At 38.6% G+C, this 20,777-nt stretch overlaps 1 pseudogene across 1 annotated transcript; it reads right to left on the bottom strand.

The window, feature by feature from the left end:
• Nucleotides 2,242-19,052, bottom strand: LOC8057287 (annotated as a pseudogene). Its single transcript, XR_002450180.1, has 10 exons — nucleotides 18,724-19,052; nucleotides 7,375-9,035; nucleotides 7,009-7,268; nucleotides 6,669-6,878; nucleotides 5,713-5,931; nucleotides 4,059-5,024; nucleotides 3,866-3,961; nucleotides 3,661-3,759; nucleotides 2,774-2,963; nucleotides 2,242-2,689 (listed from the first exon to the last, which is right to left on the bottom strand). The product of XR_002450180.1 is annotated as a putative aldehyde oxidase-like protein (transcript).

Raw genomic sequence — 20,777 nt, 5'->3', positions numbered from 1 at the left:
ACAAAGGCTACAAGCCTGGAGTGTATAAAAACTGGGCTGACTGCAATGCCCAGGTTGCTGGTTTTAAGAAGAACAACTATCAAGGGTTTCTAACAAAGGAAGAGACAGTAGCCTATTTCTTGGAGTACATGGGCTGTGATGAAGATGTCCTGGAAACCAAAGTGTTTCCAAATCCACAAGGCAAGGAGCCCAAGCAAGCTGTTGCAAGAATGAACATCTTCCTTCCTATTGCTTTATTTCTTTTTGTGCTTTTGCTGGCCATGCTTTTCTATGTCCCTACACTTGTCCTTCAAATAAGTAGGTCTTGCAGTTATTCCATGATGACCTGGTATGTTGTATACTGAGATAGACACCCAGGTGTCTACTCTAACTGGACACAACTATGCCTAGCTCTTGCTGGAGGGGAGAATAACGTGTATCATGGTTTCAAAACCAGGGAGGAAGCTGATGGTGCTTTTCTAGCTTTCAGATTAAATATTGTCTGCTGAACTTCATGAATTTCAATGGCCAATGATGTTGTAACTAAGGCCCAAATTTGATATTGTAACTGGGCACAATTATGTGTGGATCATGTTTATTTTCCTTCACCTGTACATGCTTGAGCTGCAAGCACCTGTCCAGTCATGCCTGTTGGTGCTGCTCATTTGGTTTGTATTCTGTTGCTGTTATGGTTGCCTTTGAAGGAACATTAAGCTGATCCACTAGCTTTGAAGTAATGCCAAGAACTGAGTTAATGATGAGTCTTACTAACTGAGGCTTTATTTAATTTAAATCTGAAGTCTTTGGATTGCATGCTTTGTCATATTTGTGCAATCTATCAATGGGCCTGGCTCTGACCTGGTGCACAAACACAATCTCATTTTGGTAGTTGGAGGTAGTTGGATGATAAGCCAGGCTGCGGCCTTATTGATAAACATATTCTCCTCTGGACCAGGCCTGTTTTGTGCAGATGCACAAACAAGGCTGCTTGCAGCGATTTGGACTGGCTAACCCCGGCCTGGGCCTTGGGGGCAGGCCTGGCCGTCTCCAATTACCCTCGGAAACACGCCCCAGATGTAGAGTAGGCAGACTTTCTTGTATGTGGAGTAAAATTTCAATAGTTGTGGCTCCTCCGTTATGCATTAGAAGGCTTGTTCAGATAAACTTCTCACTGCATGGTTCTTATAAGTTCAATAAATTTTGTTAAAGACATGCAAATAAGACGAGTTGAGTTCAACACAGATCAAAGTCACTCAGAGGAAGAGGGCAAACATGGTCGTTCGATGGTCAAGGCATCTAAAATTTTTTGCAAAATGAGTATTATAGCACTTTCGTTTATGTTTGACAAATATTATCCAATAATGGACTAACTAGACTCAAAAGATTCATCTCGCAAATTACAGATAAACTGTGTAATTAGTTATTTCTTTTATCTATATTTAATGCTTTATGCATATGCTGCAAGATTTGATGTGACGGGAATTTGAAAAAAATTACAAATTTTTTTTGAAAACTTAACAAGGTCTAATACGTGTTTGGTTCACCAAATCGGGGCACAAAGCAACACATGCGCGGTTGCCAAGATCTAGTGAATGCAGGAGGAAAGCCTCTACAGTATTTCATTTCAAGCAGTCACAACAGTTGAGGGGCAGACTGAAGAGTGAAGACGGCGTGCAGTGCAATAAGCAATTTCTTTTCGTTGGTTTTGCGAGGCAGCAGCTACCTGAGATGCCTACATGTATAATTAAAAAGTTTTTGGATTTTGATATTGTAATACTTTTGTTTTTATTTGACAAATATTATCCAATCATAGAGTAATTAGACTTAAAAGATTCGTCTCATGATTTACAGACAAACTGTACAATTAGTTTTTGTTTTCATCTATATTTAATGTTCCATGCATGTGCCGCAAAATTCAACGTGACAGGAAATCTTGAAAAGTTTTTGGTTTTTGGGGTGAACTAAACAAGGCCTAAGTGCTTGAGGCTGAGCATACACATGCCACGATTATGAAACGCAAATGGCATACTATTTGAATGATGCTTAACACGTGCGTTATAATAGGATTTTTCTATATTCTAATACAAAGACATTAAAGTATTTTCATGGCTCTAAAAAAAACCTGATTAATTAAAAATTAAAATTACAGAGAGAATACTAAACCTTTAATCGTATAAGTAATGAAATGTACGTTCATTCGAATAAAAAAGCTCTGATTTTCCAGCTTTTTTAACTATAAGCTGCAGGAGAATATTTTATAAATTGACCAGCACTCAAACTTCATAACAATAGATTACTTAAACATAACCACTTCCAGTAGTTTTAATAAGGAGTCATGAATACAGATAGTTGAAAACATTCAAATATTGTGCCCACACACACACAGAGCCCACGCCGCGCGGCACGTTTTATTGTATACAAACAAACAATAGGCTGATACCACACTTTTTTATGAGATAACATGACTTCAGATTAGATTACGCCCCAGCCACACGTTCATAGGTAGATAGACGTTCTAAGTACTTCTCGACAATATCTAAACCACATAATTCTTTCACCACTGTCATTGGTGCTGGGACATCCATCTGAAACTCCAGCGGTGAGCATCCAGATACAGTGCTGTTAGCAAACCCCACTCTCGCTGCTCGGATAGCTTCTCTCAGTGCACAATGAACGGATGAGGCAAGAACCAAGGCAGGTTCACCAGAAGCTGGCAGAAACAGTACAAAATGATTGGTATCTACCAAGCCTATTTCAATCTACAATGCAATGAGGAAATAACTAAAGTGACTACCTTTTGAAGAAAGCACACGGTTCTTATGGTATCCAGTGTTCAGCACCTCAGCATTAAACTGCTTTGGGATTATGTCCACACTTGGGATCTTGTAGTCCCATGTGCTGTTGCTAATCATCAGGCCATCACTGTTCGTAATATACTCTTCATATACGAAAAAACCAATTCCCTGTATAAAGGAACCTTCAATCTGCAAGATAAATTCCATGGATAAGATATGGTGCCATCAAATTAATGTACAAGAGCCCAATAAGGCACTAGCTATGTTGCAAAACCTGTGCCAGTATTTAGCTGTAGTTATGTGTTCAAGAGATCAGTATGGAGCACAACAGGGCAGAGTAAACGCCCAAATAGCTCAACGTTAGTTCTATCAGTTAGTTGCATCTCATTGTTAGCATATCCATCACATTACTAATCAGGAAGATACAGGGTTTGCAAATGTCACCAAGACTGAATGTTGCAAAATATGAAAACATACAACATTCAGTCATTCTGTATCAGGTGATAATTTTTATTCTCTTTTAGCAGCCCCACTTAACTGAGATTATGGGGATTGCGTTGTAAGGGTCTATTATTTCTCTCTCTCTCTCTTTAAAGATACGCAGTTCAAGGACAAAAACAAACATGCAACACTTCAAAACTACACCTGCAATAAATTGAATGTTTGCAAATATAAAATTAAATTCCTAGCGGTTAACACATTTTCATTTGAAAATGCCTAATACATATCAAACAATTAACAGAAAATGTGCTTCATATTTCTCATATACTTAAATTATATTACCCTCATCAAGTCCAAAACTATGGTCTATACTCTATAAATCAATGAACAACATTTAAAATTAAAATTGATTAAGATAGGAAGCATAAAAGGATCGACAGCCAACCTGTCCTAAGTCTACGGCAGGGTTCAAGCTCTTCCCACAGTCATACACAAGATCGCCCCTTATTAAAGTAATTGCTCCTGTAAGAAGATCAATCTCCACCTGCACTTTTTAGAAGATTTCGAATAGAAAGAGTATATCACCTAGAAGACATCCAAACATGATTTTACTGCACAGATGTAAATTAGTCTTGAGAATTTTGGCACACCTCACTTATACCAGCTCCATAGTTAAGGTACTTATTAGAAACTTGGCCAGGTACCCAGTACGCACTTGCAGATAAATTAACATTATCTTTCGAGGCCTGCATGGAAACATTACAGGATGTTTTCTGATTGCTGCTACAGCAGGAAATAGTATTGTACAAAGCATGAGCACAAACTAGAGGAGGATAAACTTGCCTGGGAAATCAAAGTATCCCATGAGACATTTTCTGATTGCTGCTGCAGCCTATCCAAGACTGGCTTTAATCTATCAAACAACATATTGCATGCTTGAAGGGTGGCTGCACAACTAGATTCAGAAGAAGTGCTGCCAGCAGTAAGTCCACCTTGTATTAAGTTCAAGGTGTCAGCCTGTAGAACACGCACTCTCTCAAGAAGACTTTGACCTCCATCAGGCCATAATTTTCCCAGAGCAAAAGCAGTCATCTGCTGTACTTTCGTCCACAGACCTTGTCCGATTTCAATTCCACCAACCTCGACTACTATGGAGCCATCATTGAGCACAGAAACCCTTCCTGGGGCCGGCCTTGGCTCTACTTTGAAAATGAGGGGTACACAAGAGATGCCACGTTTCCGCCACTTGTTCTTACTATTAAATTCCTTTATGGATTCAGCTCGATCCAGGTAGCTTGAAGTTGAGACCAGCCTATCAAAAATAGAATGCAATGTGTACGTAGAAGCTTCACCCGCACTATCTGGGTAGAACAACTGAAGAGTGCCATAGGTATGAAAATTCTTTTCCCTCACGCTGTTCGCATCCACTGACAGGACAGACGCGACATGCTCAATTACAGCATCTGCAATTAGAGAGCCTTGTGTATCTCCAGGAGCACGCATAACAGATTTAGATGAATTATTTGTTTTGCAGAGCTTGATGTCAAATGACAGAGCACCCCAGTTGTACTTCTTGACACTAGATATAATAGTGCCTGGTATTATGGGGCTTGCATCTGGAGATATCCCAGCGTTAATTAATAAATCTAGATGTAAGGCTGTAATTTTCCCATCAGACTTGAATCCGACAGAATAATGAGCTTTCACTGGGTGCCTACCACCAATCATAACCATATCAGTGTTGCGATTAAGGTACATTCGTACAGGGCGTTGTAACTTGTACGCACAGAGTGCAGCTGCCGTTGCAACCTGCACAAGCATGTACCATATGTAAGAAACAGATGGTAATGTACTAGGTCTTTATGATTTCATGATATTGATAGCAGATTGTCATATGCAATCACCACAGATGAAAATATCAAATATGTCAACTTAAGTCTAAAATAGTTGCCAGAGATCTTCTAAAGTACATTGAAACTTAAATTGATTTTGCCCTAGGGTTAGATGCATTTGCATGGTGTAAAAGCATATGGTTTGATGAATATATTGTCCATTCAGCCTAAATGGCTTTCGTCGGAAAACATGATTCCTACATAATCAAACCTCATACTACAAACTATCAATACAACATTTATTTTCCACAAACAACGCAGTTAACAAAATAATAAAGTAGAAAAAATATTGCATTTAACAATTTCCAAAGTTTAAAACTGTATATATAGAAAACCGAACAATAACTTTTTCATCTGTACTATAAATGTAAACTTTCAATGTCCCTAAGGAAAAAGCTCTTAACTGAAGAATAATCAGGATTTTTATATAAAAAAAAAATTGACACTAGTCCTGGTCTAAACATGCAATGACCTCATCATAAGTTAAAAAAAGATACAAAAGTACAATAAATTATACTCCAGGATAAAGGTTTTATACTAAAAATAATTAATTTTCATAAAATGTAAGATTTTGGTTATTATTATCTAGTTTTGTTTATTCTCACTTGGAATGATCTGAATGCCTTTCCACCGAAACCTCCTCCAACCCTTCTTGTAATGACACGCACATTGCTGAATGGAATACCTAGGCACCTTGCTATGACACTTTGTGCAAGTTCAGGGTACTGTGTCGAACTGTAGACTACCAAAGTGTTATGCTCATCTGGAACTGCTAGTGCTGTCTGTGTTTCCATGTAGAAGTAGTACTCAGAGGCAAGTTTTACCTGCAGTCATCAAAGCAACATGAGATATCCTCTCTTAGCTTCCATGAAACGGGAAGTAGGATAGTTACTAGTGAAAAGTACATTGATGGGTCTTACTATGCAATTTCAAACTTATATATTTTTTAACATGTATATATTTCAAGTCAAAGTTGGATATAAAAAATCATCTAGCAGGAAATAACTTTGGTACTTTGGTTGGTGGGGTGTACTGCTGTACAAGCATTGCAACTCCAGTGTGCAGATAAATTTCATGGAATCAAGCAATACATATACCACGAAAGTTGGTTATTAATCTAAATCAAGTCCTGTTCTACACCTAAATCACCTCAAAACAAAACAGAGAATTACTATTAGTAATTGTTACTTCAATCTTAACTTCGAAGTAGCTACTGTTAGCAATTACTTTGAAGTAACCATTACAAAAGTGACTCAGTAATCCGAACTTTCTGAAGTAGTGGTTTAGACAGTATTCAACTCTGGCAGATATTTATCAAAAAAAAAAAAAAACTCAGGCAGATTAGCTCAACTTCTGGCTTCTCAAATGTATCAGGTTTCTTTGTCTATTGATGTATTAGTGGAATAGTATGTAGAGTATAGCTTAAAGCAGACTCTACACAGGATGAAAAAATAAAATTTTGGAGCACATAGAACTGCATGCTTTAATTTCCCTTCATTCTTTTATGATGCAAGTGAAATTAAATTATTAACAATTCTGGAAAGTTGTTGAACTAAAATACTTCTGTTGATGGGATCTTGTGATCAGCTTCTGCCATGCCCTTGGAAACATCACCAACTTCTTTAGGATACAATTCTGGGGGGACATCAAAGTAGCTACTCTTTTCCACTGCTTGCTCCACAGTTATGATCGCTGGGCTCAAATCTTCTGTGTCATATTCAATAATAACCTGCTTGGCTGCCATGTCAGCATATCTCTGTGTTTCTGCAATCTGAGGTAGAGGTAACGATTTAGCAATATTGATTATGGTCATTAATATTCATAATTGTATTTTATCAAGAGATTTTTAAGAGAAATAATTCCTGTGAGTGGTTCCACTACAAACATGAAAGGGTAAGTACCACAATGCCTAGAGCTTGACCAGCATACTCAGCAATTGGATAACCAAATAGTGGTTCGTCACCAAACGTGAAGGATGATCCAATATTTTGTCCTCCACTTGGAATATCCTTTGCAGAAACAAAAGAGACGATCTTCTCTGATGCTAAAGAAGATTTGAATTTTATACTTTTGACATAAGCAAGGGGTTGTGTGCTGTAAATAAATTCTCCATAGAGGCAATTCTTTGGAACAGGAATGTCATCTACATATACTGCCTCCCCTGTATATAGCACAACAGAAACTTCAAATCTAGCTCTGCAAAGAGATTCTGGAAAATATCTTTACAACAACACTAAAAATTCAAGTGATATAATGTAACCACATACCTGAAGCTTGAAGTTCAACACCGTACTTCTTAATCGGCTCACCGACTGGTTTATACTCGTCACTGGAAAATGTTTCTCGACGTGATGATAATGGCAGATTATGGACATCATCTGTATCTGCTGAACCAGCAGAACTACTGGTCAGAGACTTTCCCGGATCTGGGATGCATTTAGAAAGCGGAGATAGGAAACTGAAGAGAAATCCAACAGCTGCACTGACTCTATATTCAGGATGTGATGTTCCCTCCATTGGTACAACCGTTTCTCTAAGTAATTGAATTGCACCAAGTACAACCGAAGCAGTGAGTGCTTTACCAGTAAGGAATTCCTCCACCTTCTTTGCTCTAATAGCATGTTCCGTTCCATATGCACCAAAAGCCAACCGCAGATTACTCAATACAAGAGTATCTGATTGTTCATCCACAGAAGCATGCCCCAAGAAAGCACAATTTACATATGAAACAGCATTGCCAAGAGGACGAGGAGCTGCTCTGTAAGTTTCAAACAACAAACTTGTCTTTGTCCCAGAATCTGGGATCCACTGTGGAATAAATATGCTCAGGAGTAAAGTAGTAGCATCTATAGGAGGCTGCTCTAGGAACTCTTCCAAAGTAATTTGTCTTCGTTCTGCAACTACCTGAAGACAAACTGTTGCACCAGCACCGAGGAGTATGGTTGCAATATCTGATGGAAATGGGAATTTTTGTGCCAAAACTATGTTTCCTCCAATACTAGCTGTGTTACGAACAAAAGGTGTAGAAACTTTGCTCATGTGGTTCGCAAGTTTTCTGAAAACCACGCTTCCCTTTGCAGAGGATGTAGATTCACATTCTTCCTCAAGTATCTCAATGGTCCTAGAGATTGGTGTAGCTGCTCCAATTTCAAAGCCAGACTCCCTCCGTATGATATTTGAAAGTTCTGGAATGCCTCCTATGTCAATATACTTACTATAGAGGTCTTGATCCTTGTATCCTGGTACACCACTGCTAGTATTCCCAACAACCACTTTGACTGAGTCACTAAATAAACAAGAATTTATTAACTCATAATATTCTTTGATACTTCTTGGATGATACCAACCCTCCCTGGAGACTGCAATACAAGGACTACTCAGATGATCAAGTGAAGATTTTATCTCAGTTTTTAGAAAGTCAGGAAAGGTGCAGATTCCGCCACCAAGGGTGTAACTTGGCAATTCACTAAATCTGGGTTCTTATCACCTTTCTTCCAGAATATATTAAGGCCCAAATCCTCCAAGTCAACATCTGATGCAAAACTTTTGCAGGCATCAACAATTGGACGGTAACCAGTGCATCTGCACATGTTGCCAGAGAAAGCCTTTTCTGCTTCTGATACTTTTAGTTTTGAGAACCCCTTTGGTGGTTCAGGACTATTGGATTTGTCAGCATTGATAAGGGAAGTGAAAATAGACATGCACATTCCAGGAGTGCAGAAGCCACACTGAGAAGCATGAAACCCCGACATCCTTTCCTGAACAGCATGAAAGCCATCCCGGGAATTCCCCAGACCCTCAGTAGTGATAACCGAACAGAAATTTAATGTGTAAAGAAGTGTCAGGCATGAACTTGCTGTAAATTCAGTCACTTCATCCGTCTTTGGGTTATACTTTGCTATAAGGACAACACAAGCCCCACAACCGCCTGCAATATGAATTAATGAGAACAAGTCATACTAAATATACCACACAGATGTGCAAGAATAGATTGAACTGAAGGATCTGAATCTAACTAAAATAACCAAATATGTTGCGATTTGACTTGTCCGGTAAAGATTTTTAATTCCAAACCTGAATTTCAACCTCCAAAAAAAAAACAAATATAGTCAACAAAGTGATTGGTAACGAATTAATTCAGTTCACAACCTTGCAATTTTAAGGATTACTGTCATGCGGATACAAACTACAAATATCTGCATGCTTCTTTTTCAGAAGAGATACTTTTAACATTGTATTTTAGTGGCCTTTCCATGAACATTTAAGAGCCTTGCCAAAAAACTTCCTAATACCTGCAATGTCACACAACCAGGCAGATAGCCCACTCTCTAGATTCAACTCCCTCACAAGTTCGCTGACCCAAAAAAATTCCTATCTATATCAAGCAATGTAAACCTAACCTGAATCTGAAGTCGTACTACATAGGACAAATAGAACATTGTTTCGTTACCCTGGTGTCACTGATGGATGTAATCATGTAAAGGGCGCCACCAAGACCAAACGAACTAAAGGAGCTCGATACCGGCGGCATCTCTGCCGCAATTCTGTCCGGAGCGAGCTCATCTCGTGGCAGCATTCCGCGGCCACCCCAACTCATGCGCCATGGACAGGAAAGTCCCTTTCCGGTTTCTGCAGCGCATCAGCGAAGCAAGGCACAGGAATGGCGGCTTCTTCATGCGTCGACGGCTAGAGAGCGTGGAGACTGGCGGGCGGCTCTCGCGCGACGGCGTCGCTCGAGGTGGGAAAAGGTGTTTGCAAGCTATTCGACGAAAAGCGTCAAAGCAAAATCTTCTTCACAAGTCTTATTATACCATTCAATTAGAGTTAAATACATAAACCGCTCTCAAATTTATCAAAGAATGTCATTTAGGAGCGCAGACTTTGAAAACATATTTATGGATCTCTAAACTTATTATTAAGTGGTACGCCGCAGTTTGATATAGTCTATATACTCTATAGTGCACCATTTAACAATGTGCAGTCTGCTACTTAACAAGTTTAGAGATCCAGAAGTATATTTCTAAAGTTTGTTCAGCTAAGTTTTAGCTTTTGATAAGTCCAGAGACCGCTCATGTATTTAACTCTTCTGGTGATAAATAAGTGATGTTTTAAAGTTGGAGGTCGACTAACTATATGTTTAACTCTACATTACTTTTAAAATACTAAACTTAAATAAACTAAGACACTATTTGAATGCACATGTATTTATCTTAGTCCATATATATTGGAGTAGATTAAGGTGAAAAATAAGTAATTCTTTTGTTTTAAATTATAAGATCCTTAGTTTTCGAGACACCTTTTTATTATATATCTAAATAAAATGTATATTTAAGTACATAGATAAAGCTACGTATAAAAAACCTAAAATATTTTTTATTTGGAACGAAGAGAGTAGTTTTTATCATAATTCACTTCAATACACAAAGATTGATTCAAATATAATAATATCTCAAATTAGAGCTAGTATTTTTTATTTAAGGGCTTCCCCTCATTTTTTAAGGCCTAGTTTTTTTATCTACTCCAACAAAAGCCCTCAAATCTTTTTTTTTGAGAGACACTGACCCAATTGTCATTTTCTATCATCAGTCTTATCGAGGCTGCCAGCAGATCCTGCCCTGTAGGGGCACGCCTCGCGGGGGAATCGATCTTTGCTATGAGAAGGCTACTATACATCGGTCTCCATGAGGCCGCTGTCGGATCCTCTCCCGTAGGGGCAGGCCATACCGGGGGAGCTGCTCCTGCAGGGTCAGGCCTCGGTGTGGCCTCGCCGGGATCCATAGCTGCTTGCAAGAGGCCTCTCGCCTAGGCGCATGCCTCGCTGCAGCCTCACTAGGATTTGAACCGCTCGCTACGGGACCCGTAGGGGCTCACTTGTGGAGCAGACCACTCACCGCGACCTTATAGGGATCCGCTCCAGCACGGGCTTGTCGTGGGAGCCGCTCGATGGGTCACTGGGGGAGGTGCCCACTGCCGTAGGGGCTCCTCGGGAAAAGGGAGTTGTGCGCGCGAGGAGTGGGATCTCGTGCCAAAGGAGAGGACTCGCACTTGTGAGAAACAGCTTCAATTGCCAAGTAGGGGCCAGGTGGAGAGTTTCTAGGAATGAGTGTCGATAGGATGATTTAAGAGCCATCCAAATCTAAGGACTTGAGTAGAGGCTTTGATAGACCTATACTTTTTTTTCTCAAGGCCTCAATGTTGGAGATGCTCTTATGTGGATGTTTTTAGCCTATGAAGATCTGTGGACGTACTATTATGCTAATAGTTCCCCAACTCTAGACAGAGATGAACACCAATGGATAAAATCTTATTCCCATTTGTTTAATGTGCTATTATCATATTTTAGGGATAATTTTGAAAGGATGAAAAAAATAATTTAGAACTTGGATGGATATTAAAATGTGATAAAAATAACTTTAGCGTTCTGAGACTGATTTTGCATTTTTCCACTTTTTGATACATAGGAAAACCACAACGCCTTATAATTTAGATTGTAATTTATATGACATTTTGGCTTTTCTAGACACATAGGAAAAACAAAACATACTATAATTTAGAAGCAGAGGAGTATTAATCATGATAAGTCAAATAATTTTTCTTTATTTTAAGGAAAAAACTAGAAAAAAAATATGGATTGAAGTAATTGATGTGACACTGAGATGTGCTCACACTACTTACAATCCTTTTTTGAACTAACACATGGATTCGACATAATAGTTGATTCGACTAATGAAGACACGATAAGTGTTAGTACATGTCCTCATATGTCAATGTGATCTCTGAAAATATATTATGAAAAAGCTAGAATAACTTATGATACGAACTACTCTCTCCCTTCTTCTTCGTATCATAAGTTATTTTAGTTTTTTTCATAATCTATTTTCAGAGATCATCTCTAAAAACCGATTTCTATACGAACCGACACCTCACTATTCTGAGGTAGTCAACGAATCCAACCGCCTTTAGAAATTGTTTACAAAATTTACAAATCAGATAAAAAAAACAGCAAAAATTACCTTGGGAGAAGCCCACTAGGCAACTTCCAAGAGCTGCGTGTCACTCAAAATAGACACATTACACGTCTGTAGTCATGGGGATCAAACTCACAACCAGTGGCGGAGAGCGGAGCCTGACTGCCAATAAGCATGGTAGTTAATGAGGAGCCACGAGTGAGAGGCAGGCCTGCGAGTGCTGAGCGAGCGTGACGCCCAAGTGGGAATGCGGCCCATGCATGCGGCAAGCAACGTAGACAAGATCAAGGGACAACGCCGTCGCGCGCGGCAACGCCAATTCAGAATTACCGATCGATCGAGGCGCAGCACATCGGTTGGACTTATTGGAGTCATCTCGCCGCCCTGCCCGGCCTACTAGTCCTTGTGACCTCGTGTCCCGTTCTTTGGCTTGAGAATGTCAATAAAGTACTTGACTGTGGTAAAATTGAATCTGGAACTGGATTACATCAAGAAATGGGTTTGCTTAGGCCTGGAGATACTCGATAGGATCTTATTACAAAACTGTATGCAACATCATCCTCCATGTATTTCTTCTAACTATGGCAACGACAAGTGTTGAAAGGGTATTTTCTGTAATGGTTTTTGCGAAAACAAGATAACAAATAAGATGGGAGATAGTCTTTTGCATGACTGTCTGGTCACTTTCATTGAGTGGAATATTTTCTTTAAAGTTGATGAAGATAATATGATCAACGAAAGCGTCAAAAAAAAGTCACAAGAATAGCATTGTAAGTCTCTGGTTCTCTTTTTATGCCTTATTTCAATTATTGGTATGGCTTTTGAAACTATTTATACTATACTTCGTAGATGGTTTGAACTTAATCCATGACTTTAACCCTTATTGTGTTATTTAGTACATATATATATCGAATCATGTTGTCAATTTTACAACTATTACTGAATTACTAAAATGGATTTACCGAATAGTATATAATTTTTTTTGTGGACAGCATACCCTTAGACAAAATCATAGATTCGCCACTGCTCACAACTCAAGTCCTCTTTGTTCCTTTCTTTCTACTTCACCTTTAAGTCACTTCAGACTAAGTGGTTGATACAGTATGCTTTTTATATTCACTATAGCATATGTTGTAGTGACTATTAGACACACTAAGCTAATCTAAATGAAAAAAATTAAACTTAAGTTTTAGATCTCTTCCAGTTATAGCTTTAGTTTAGATCATTTCTCCATCTAAAGTCATTTAAAAAATTCAACAAATAAAATTGCCAATCTAAGAACTTAAAACATAATTTTTGAACTCTAAATGGTTTCAAATAAAAAAGTAGTCAACTACAAAATTTTGGTTCCCTTAGACTACTATAATTTTAGTATATATTGTTCTCCATCCAATGTCATTTGAAAAACTAAAAAAAAGAATTTTAAATTATGTAGACTTAGATGGTTCTTGATGTAGTTGTCTCTAGACTAAATAGGATGCACCTCGAAAAAATAGTTTATATAGTAGTGAAATTAGTTAATACCTTTTCCTTAGAAGGGTTATTAGCTAACCTATTGGTTGAGTTCCATTTGGATCCACTAGTGTTGATAATTAGATAGTAATAGCTAAAAAGCTATTAGTAGTTGCCTTTTTCCCTTAAAAAGTTGCTTATTTAGGTCCACCTACTAATAAGTGATTGTTAGTTGGTTCAAGGTGCATATGAACTATTATCCCCTATTGGCATCCCTTCACCAACTAATAAACTAATTGTTAGCACTTCAATCTGCTAATAATTAGCCGACCTCTCTAGATGTCCACCTGCTATTTTTAGCTACTACTCCCTCAATTCTAAATTATAAGATATATATTTTAATATTTTTAGATACATAGTTTTACTACCTCGATACAACTCATATCTACGTGGGTAGCAAAAGATATGAATCTAGAAAAGACAAAACATTTTATAACTTACAATGGCGGGAGTAAAGTATTAACGTAACACCAGCTCATTATAACACCAGCTTTTTATAAGCTGGGTAGTGAAATAATTCAAAAAAAGCTATAAGTTAGATTATAAACTTATTAGTTCAAAATAAGCTCTAAGTTGGACTGTTTGAATCGGCTAGAGCTCTTTTTAGCAGCTAGTAACTTATTTTAGTCGGTTCAAATAGGACCTTAATATAAGGTTTTTTTTGAATCTATAAATGATCAATTTTAACTGCAAAAAAAAAGTACGAAACGATGGCGTTGCAAATCTTTGGACTGGTTTTTCTTATAGCTGTGAGATTCATGCACCATTCCTAAAATAAAAATAAAAAGAAAAAGAAAAAAGAATTGACAACTATTGCACGTCTTTGGACCACGGCAGGTCTATAATCACACATGTAGTACGCTACTATAGCCCAATCGCTATCTCCGAAGATAGTTTAATTGATACTCAAGCTTAAGCCACCACATCACATGATATTTTGCATCTCATAATACGGCATATCCACGTATGTCATCCATAATCCATTTATGATCACCCCCAGCATGATCGTACGTCGGCACGTGTTTGAACTCGGATAAAATATTCTTTCAATGATGACAACATCGAGGCATATAAAGGGGCAAAATTTTAGCAACAAAGTTTACAGGCCAAATGGATGTACACATGCATATTTTTTCAATGATAATAACAATGTTTTAGGGTCTTTGAAATCCAAATCTATGTAACATATAGGCCAAGAAAGTTTACATGCTTTGTCAGAAAAATGCTACTTGTAATAACTAGTTAGCCAACTACTCCCTCCATCCCACAAATAGACACATTTCTTTGACTTCTATGATTCATATTTGACCGTTCGTCTTATTCAAAAAAATAATAAATATTATTTATTTTTTATGACTTATTTTATTGTTAGATATATATTTTATAATGATTTATTTATTTTAGTATTTGCATAAAAAATGTAAATAAGACGAATGATCAAACATGAATCGCATCAGTTAAAAAAGTGCATTTATTTGTGAGACGAAGGGAGTACACAATTACATTTTGTCAGAAAAATGCTGCTTAAAAAACAAGTTAGCATATTTTATGAATATGAAATATAAATCTATTTATAGATATGGATAACAATATTGTTTTTTTAACTTAGAGCCTATTTGTTTCATTGTTTGGTTCAAGTCTGCTAAATTTTAGTCAGGTAAACTAGTTGCTAAACTTAGTCACTCCTGTTTGGTTTGGTGGATTAAAAGAGACTAAGCATGACACTATGATGTGTAGGATGACCAAAACACCCCTCATCGGAGGGGGACAGAAGGAGCTCACTAACGCCGAGCTATTCACCGGATCCTCACCAGTACATAACCGCTCTATGCTGGCAGTGAATATTTTTTACAGGCGGTTTCAATTAGAAAACGTCTGTGAAAAGAAATCAGCGGGCCAGACTAAAAAACCGTCTGTAAAAATCAATTTTTACTGGCGATTTTTCTAACAAAACCGTCTGTAGAAATACATACTTTGAAATTGATTTTTACAGGCGATTGTTTAAGAAAACCGCCTGTAGAAATAATTTGAAATTGAATTTTTTAAGCTTTTAAATAACCTCGTTTGAAAAAACTTCTAAAATGAAAGTTGTAGATCTCAAAAAATTATGAAACTTTGTAGTTTAATTTTTTTTTATTTGAGATCATCTTGTCATCGAAAACTACGTTTGAGTCTCATAAATTTGAAATTCAAATTTTGTAAATGACCTCAGATGGAGAAACTACCAATATAAAAGTTGTAGATCTTGAAAAGTTATCAAACTTTGTAGTTGACAACTTTTCCATTTGAATCCATTTATTAGGGCCTCAAATAATCGGTTTAGGATAATATATGGGGAACTAAACTTTAATAGACACAAGTGAGTGATAGGTGGAGTGGTAAAGAAGGCCACATGTGAGGGTCCGTCGAAGTTGCAAGTTACGTATTTTTTCGCGTAAAATCGTCGCTTCACGGTCGGTGTGATTCGAAATCAAGACCTCACCCTATCAGTGAACTCAAATCGAGAATTATACTCTTTTTTAAAACAAGGGCTCCTAAGCAGATAGTTCAACATCTTAGTAGCTACGACCTAGCAGGCATTATTATTCAACAGCTACCTCTCCATATGCAATGACCGATCAAACATCATGGGCGTTGAGGGTTGACGAGCCAGCGGCAGCGGGGCCGCCGGACTTGCGTGTTGCTTACATGCATGATGTTTTTTTTTAGTTTTTGACAACTCTTACATGCATGATGATTGCGTGCGTGTGGCGCCTAGTGTGTATCGTGTGTGTTTCCTCGACTCTGTCTCTGTGTGTGCGCTTCGCGCGGGCATCTCGCTCGGCATTAGCAGAGGCTTGTAAACCTGCTACCCACTTAATGAAACAGGAGCCTTTGGCGTATTTGCGAAAAAATAAAAATTACTATTTCTTCCATTTTAATGTATTTTTTTTGTTATGAATACTAAATACATATGTAAAAGCACTAAAAAAGCTATTGAGACATACACAATGTATATATATATTTTTTTTATTTATAAAGTGTCATGGTATTGTCTAGTCCCTCTTAATCAAAAATTCTGATTCCGCCACTAAAACCTAGAAATATATTTCTCTTAGGACCGAGGGAGGCCACCTCAATATCTTTGCCTCGATCATCCCAACTGTAATTAGATGCTGGTTTTTGCATCTATATATCATATATGCGTATGCATACATACAATTCTGTAATGGGGACACAATTAGAGCGATGTGTGAGCTATTATCTAGTAGCTAGTACATATACATAGTAAAGTTTTGACTCTAACTATCGAGTTGCCATCCAACCGTACCCCCAAAGAAAGTTAAGGGGCCGGGCTGCATCGTCGTCATCGGTGCGATCACGTACCAGACTGCATTAGTCTATGTCAATGGACGTTGGACTATAGAGCACGCCACGACTGCTACCGCTCTAGTGCACTCTCTATTGTCCTGCCGTTTTTAGGGTCCATATGATAAAATTCTCCGGCTTCTACAATGGAGCAGGTTTTATTTGTTTCTACAACTTCACTTATAAAGTAATTACTTACTTGTCGTTTGTCAAAACAGCTCATTGTATATTTTTCACTTGTGGATTCACTGACACAAAGACTTACTTGTCGTTGCCCTATTTTTTCATTGTTTTCTCCACCCTTTCATTCCTATCTCCTCTCTCTCGCACACACCTGTAATTGCATCTCTCTTACGCTACTACCGTCACCCCATCTTCGCGCCCGACCTCCATGCCAACCCTTCTCTCCATGGAGGCCGTCGCAACCTGTGCTCCTACACTGGCCATCGCGACATGCGCCTCCTCATCCCAACGTCGACGACGACCCATGCATGCTCGGTGGTGGAGCTCACACCCCCTTCAGATCTCCTTAATTTTTAGATGACGACGACCAGGCAGGCAGGGATTCTGTGGCGACTTGAGCTCCTCCTTCCGATGGATGTCGTTGCCCACCATCATCAATAATCTTACCTCACTGGGCGTGTGGGACCATAGGAACAAGGACTAGTAGGGAGAAGCTGGTATTTTTCAACTTTTCTCTTTATCTTCCACTCTACGGAGCAGGAAACACGGGACTACATCTATAGAGAGCGTCTCCTCCTCGACCCGTTTGGTTGGTTTTATAGAAAAAAACTACTTCAGGAGAAGGACAGATTGGTTCGGAAGCCGTACCAAATGTACCGTTGGATTAGTGCAGCGCTGGTTCCTCAATTTCATATTTATTCAACTAACAGACGAATGTACTACTTTGTTTTAGATCTGACAATACATATTATTATTATTTTTTTAGAAAAAAACCGTTGCCGACTGTAGGTTGATAATTTTTCCATCATTCGTCCAATCAAATCTACTTGTTCATTACTTGTTCATTGCGGACGGTTTTTTTTAGCCTAGTGATTACAAGAGCCTTAATAGCATCACAAGTCTTGATTTGACTCTCCATTGGAGCATATATTTCAAGATTTAACAACGTTCTACTTTCTTTCTATGATAGGCGACGTTCTCGTTGATAAAGAGACCTCTATAATGTCTTCGTCAATCTTGAGATTTGTTGACCAGTCTTCGAATAAGATTATAGGGGGCAAGTGTGCGTGCGTTGTGAGCATTTGTGTTATACGGTGTAATTCTCAAAAAAATACTTGTTCATTAATCTAATTGACAGTGCATGGTTACAGGATATTTTGGCCTATCCATGTGAGACATCGGATCCGATTTCAATCTAAACTTTTGTATATATAATTAGACACGGTGCGTGGTTACAGGATATTTTAGCTACCCATGAGACATCCTATATCCGATTGCAATCTAAAATTTTGTATGAATGATGGCCTCAAGTAGAAGCAGATGAGAAACAGTGAGAAGATCCGCATTTGTTAGCATTAGCTAAATTTACTTGTTCATTAATCTAATTGACGGTGCATGGTTATAATGTATTTTAGCCTACCCATGAGACGTCCTATCCGATTCCAATCTAAACTTTTGTATGCATGCTTAGACGGTGCATGGTTATTACAAGCCTGGCCATGACTCGTCCTATCCGGTTGTAATCTAAAATTTTGTATGCATGATGACCTCAAGCAGAAGCAGATGAGAAAACTAATACCTAGCACGCACTGTACGTGTACGTACCTTCGCCGCAGCCGAGCTTGGGGCCCTTGAAGGGCGTCTGGGTGCGGATGAACTCCAGCAGCCTCGTCGACGGGTCGACTCCGGCCACCTCATACCGCTGCCCGTTCAGGGCGAACACCACCCGATCAACCGCCGTCGCCGCCGCCATGGATGGACCTTGCTGCGCGTCGCTGCTAGCTATTGGTCTCGCATGCATTATATTACTAGTAGGTAGCTAGTACGTCGATCAGATCGACTGCACTGTGCAAGCTAGCAAGCTATATAAGCGCTTAAGCTTGTGAGGAGGCGTACCGGGTTCGTTCGCGGGCTGGCCGGCCGGCACCGGCGAGTCGTCGTGTATATATATAAACCGGTGGTGCAACACGCGTTGGCCGGCCGGTGTGGAGAGCGATCGAGGTCTTCCACGATTATGGCCTTGTTTAGCTGGTGAAATTTTTTTAGTTTTGGCTACTGTAAGTCTGTAACACTTTTGTTTGTATTTGACAAATATCATTCAATTATGTACTAACTAGACTCAAAAGATTCGTCTCACAAATTACAGATAAAATGTGTAATCAGTTTTTATTTTCGTCTATATTTAGTGCTTCATACATGTGTCCATAGATTTGATGTGACGGGGAATCTCGAAATTTTTTGGGAACTAAACAACGTCTATATTGGACGTTTGGAACTCCTTGCTTCATGTTTTTTTAGTTCCGTTCATCGTTTTTTGTTAAATAGTTTTAGCTCCACGTATTTTCTAGTTAAGAAAAAATAGTGGAGTTGTAAGATCATTTAAAGAGGTGCTATATAAACTTTAGTTTTCTGTAGAGCTACTCTACCATGAAATTTGTAAAGGAGAGTTTATAAAGTAGTCGTAGACATTATTATACGGGCGACCGCTCTAAAAATAAATGCGAGGTGTGTTGAGTTGCGTGACGCCGGTTGCATGCCTCAGATCGGATCCGAGACGCTGACACCACCACCGGCGCACCGCGTGTGGTCGTCGTGGCCGTCGCCTGATCGTGATGGGTTTTGTTTACGTGGAAGCGAGTGGAGGGGCCAGTAGCTAGCGCGGTGAAGACTTTCATCGATTTGTTGGTGCAAATGCAAGCGCACGTGCAATCGTGCGATCGCGTGCAAATCAAACCCGGCCCTATGCTTGTCACACCACCCATCGCTCTCTCTTTTGTTTCCTTTTTGACAAAAAAAGTGGGCCGGAAAATGAAGGACATTGAAATCGTACACCTTGAGATTTAATTTTTTCCTCCTTCGTTTCTCCGATTCAACGTCGTCGATCGGTTACGTTACAATACACAGCTTCGCCGTACGTTGTTGTTATTGTTATTGCATAGTGTGTGTATATAGTACGTGCCACGTATGAGACGATACGAAATATGTATGATATATGTTTACCATCCATACACTGAAAGCGCTAGCTAGCTGTGCTGGCCAGTGGCCACTTATTTCTTTCTAGTATATGATCGTGTATGCGTATACAAGCTCGTTATAAAAGCCTGGTGGTTTTTATATATCATCTACTATGTGCGGCCATCAATTATTATTGGTTATCTTTGCTCTCTTTTAAGTCCTTTGATTGACTGATTAAAATACTACTTGGTAACAAAAATTTTATTTTGAAACATAGCTCCTATATATTTTACTACCTTTTATTCCATAAATATCCTTTCCTATATATTTAGGTTTTAGATATATGTCTAAAGCCTAAATAAGAAGGTTCATACTAGTCCAATAATAATACCACAGAAAATAAAAAAAAACAAAGATCGAGAGACAACTCAGCCAACAGCGACATGAGCAAACCACGATATAGACATCCACATCAACGTCATACTGTATGACCTATTAGAGCAACTCTAAGAGAACCGCTAAATCGTTTTGTAAAGTCAAATATAACAATTTTTAAGTAAAAACCGTCTTCAACAGATATTGTATCTAGATTTCTAAAATACCCAACCATACATTCTAGAGAGATTTACTTGTGTGCTAAAAAATGCTTCTTTTTTGTAGGGTCTTTTTTTTGAACTTCCTTCTATGGCCCTCAATTGAATTTT

Source organism: Sorghum bicolor, chromosome 2, assembly GCF_000003195.3.
Source record: "Sorghum bicolor cultivar BTx623 chromosome 2, Sorghum_bicolor_NCBIv3, whole genome shotgun sequence".
Classification (NCBI taxonomy): domain Eukaryota; kingdom Viridiplantae; phylum Streptophyta; class Magnoliopsida; order Poales; family Poaceae; genus Sorghum; species Sorghum bicolor.
The sequence above is the reverse complement of the archived record's forward strand: the minus strand, read 5'-3'. Positions and strand labels throughout refer to the sequence as shown.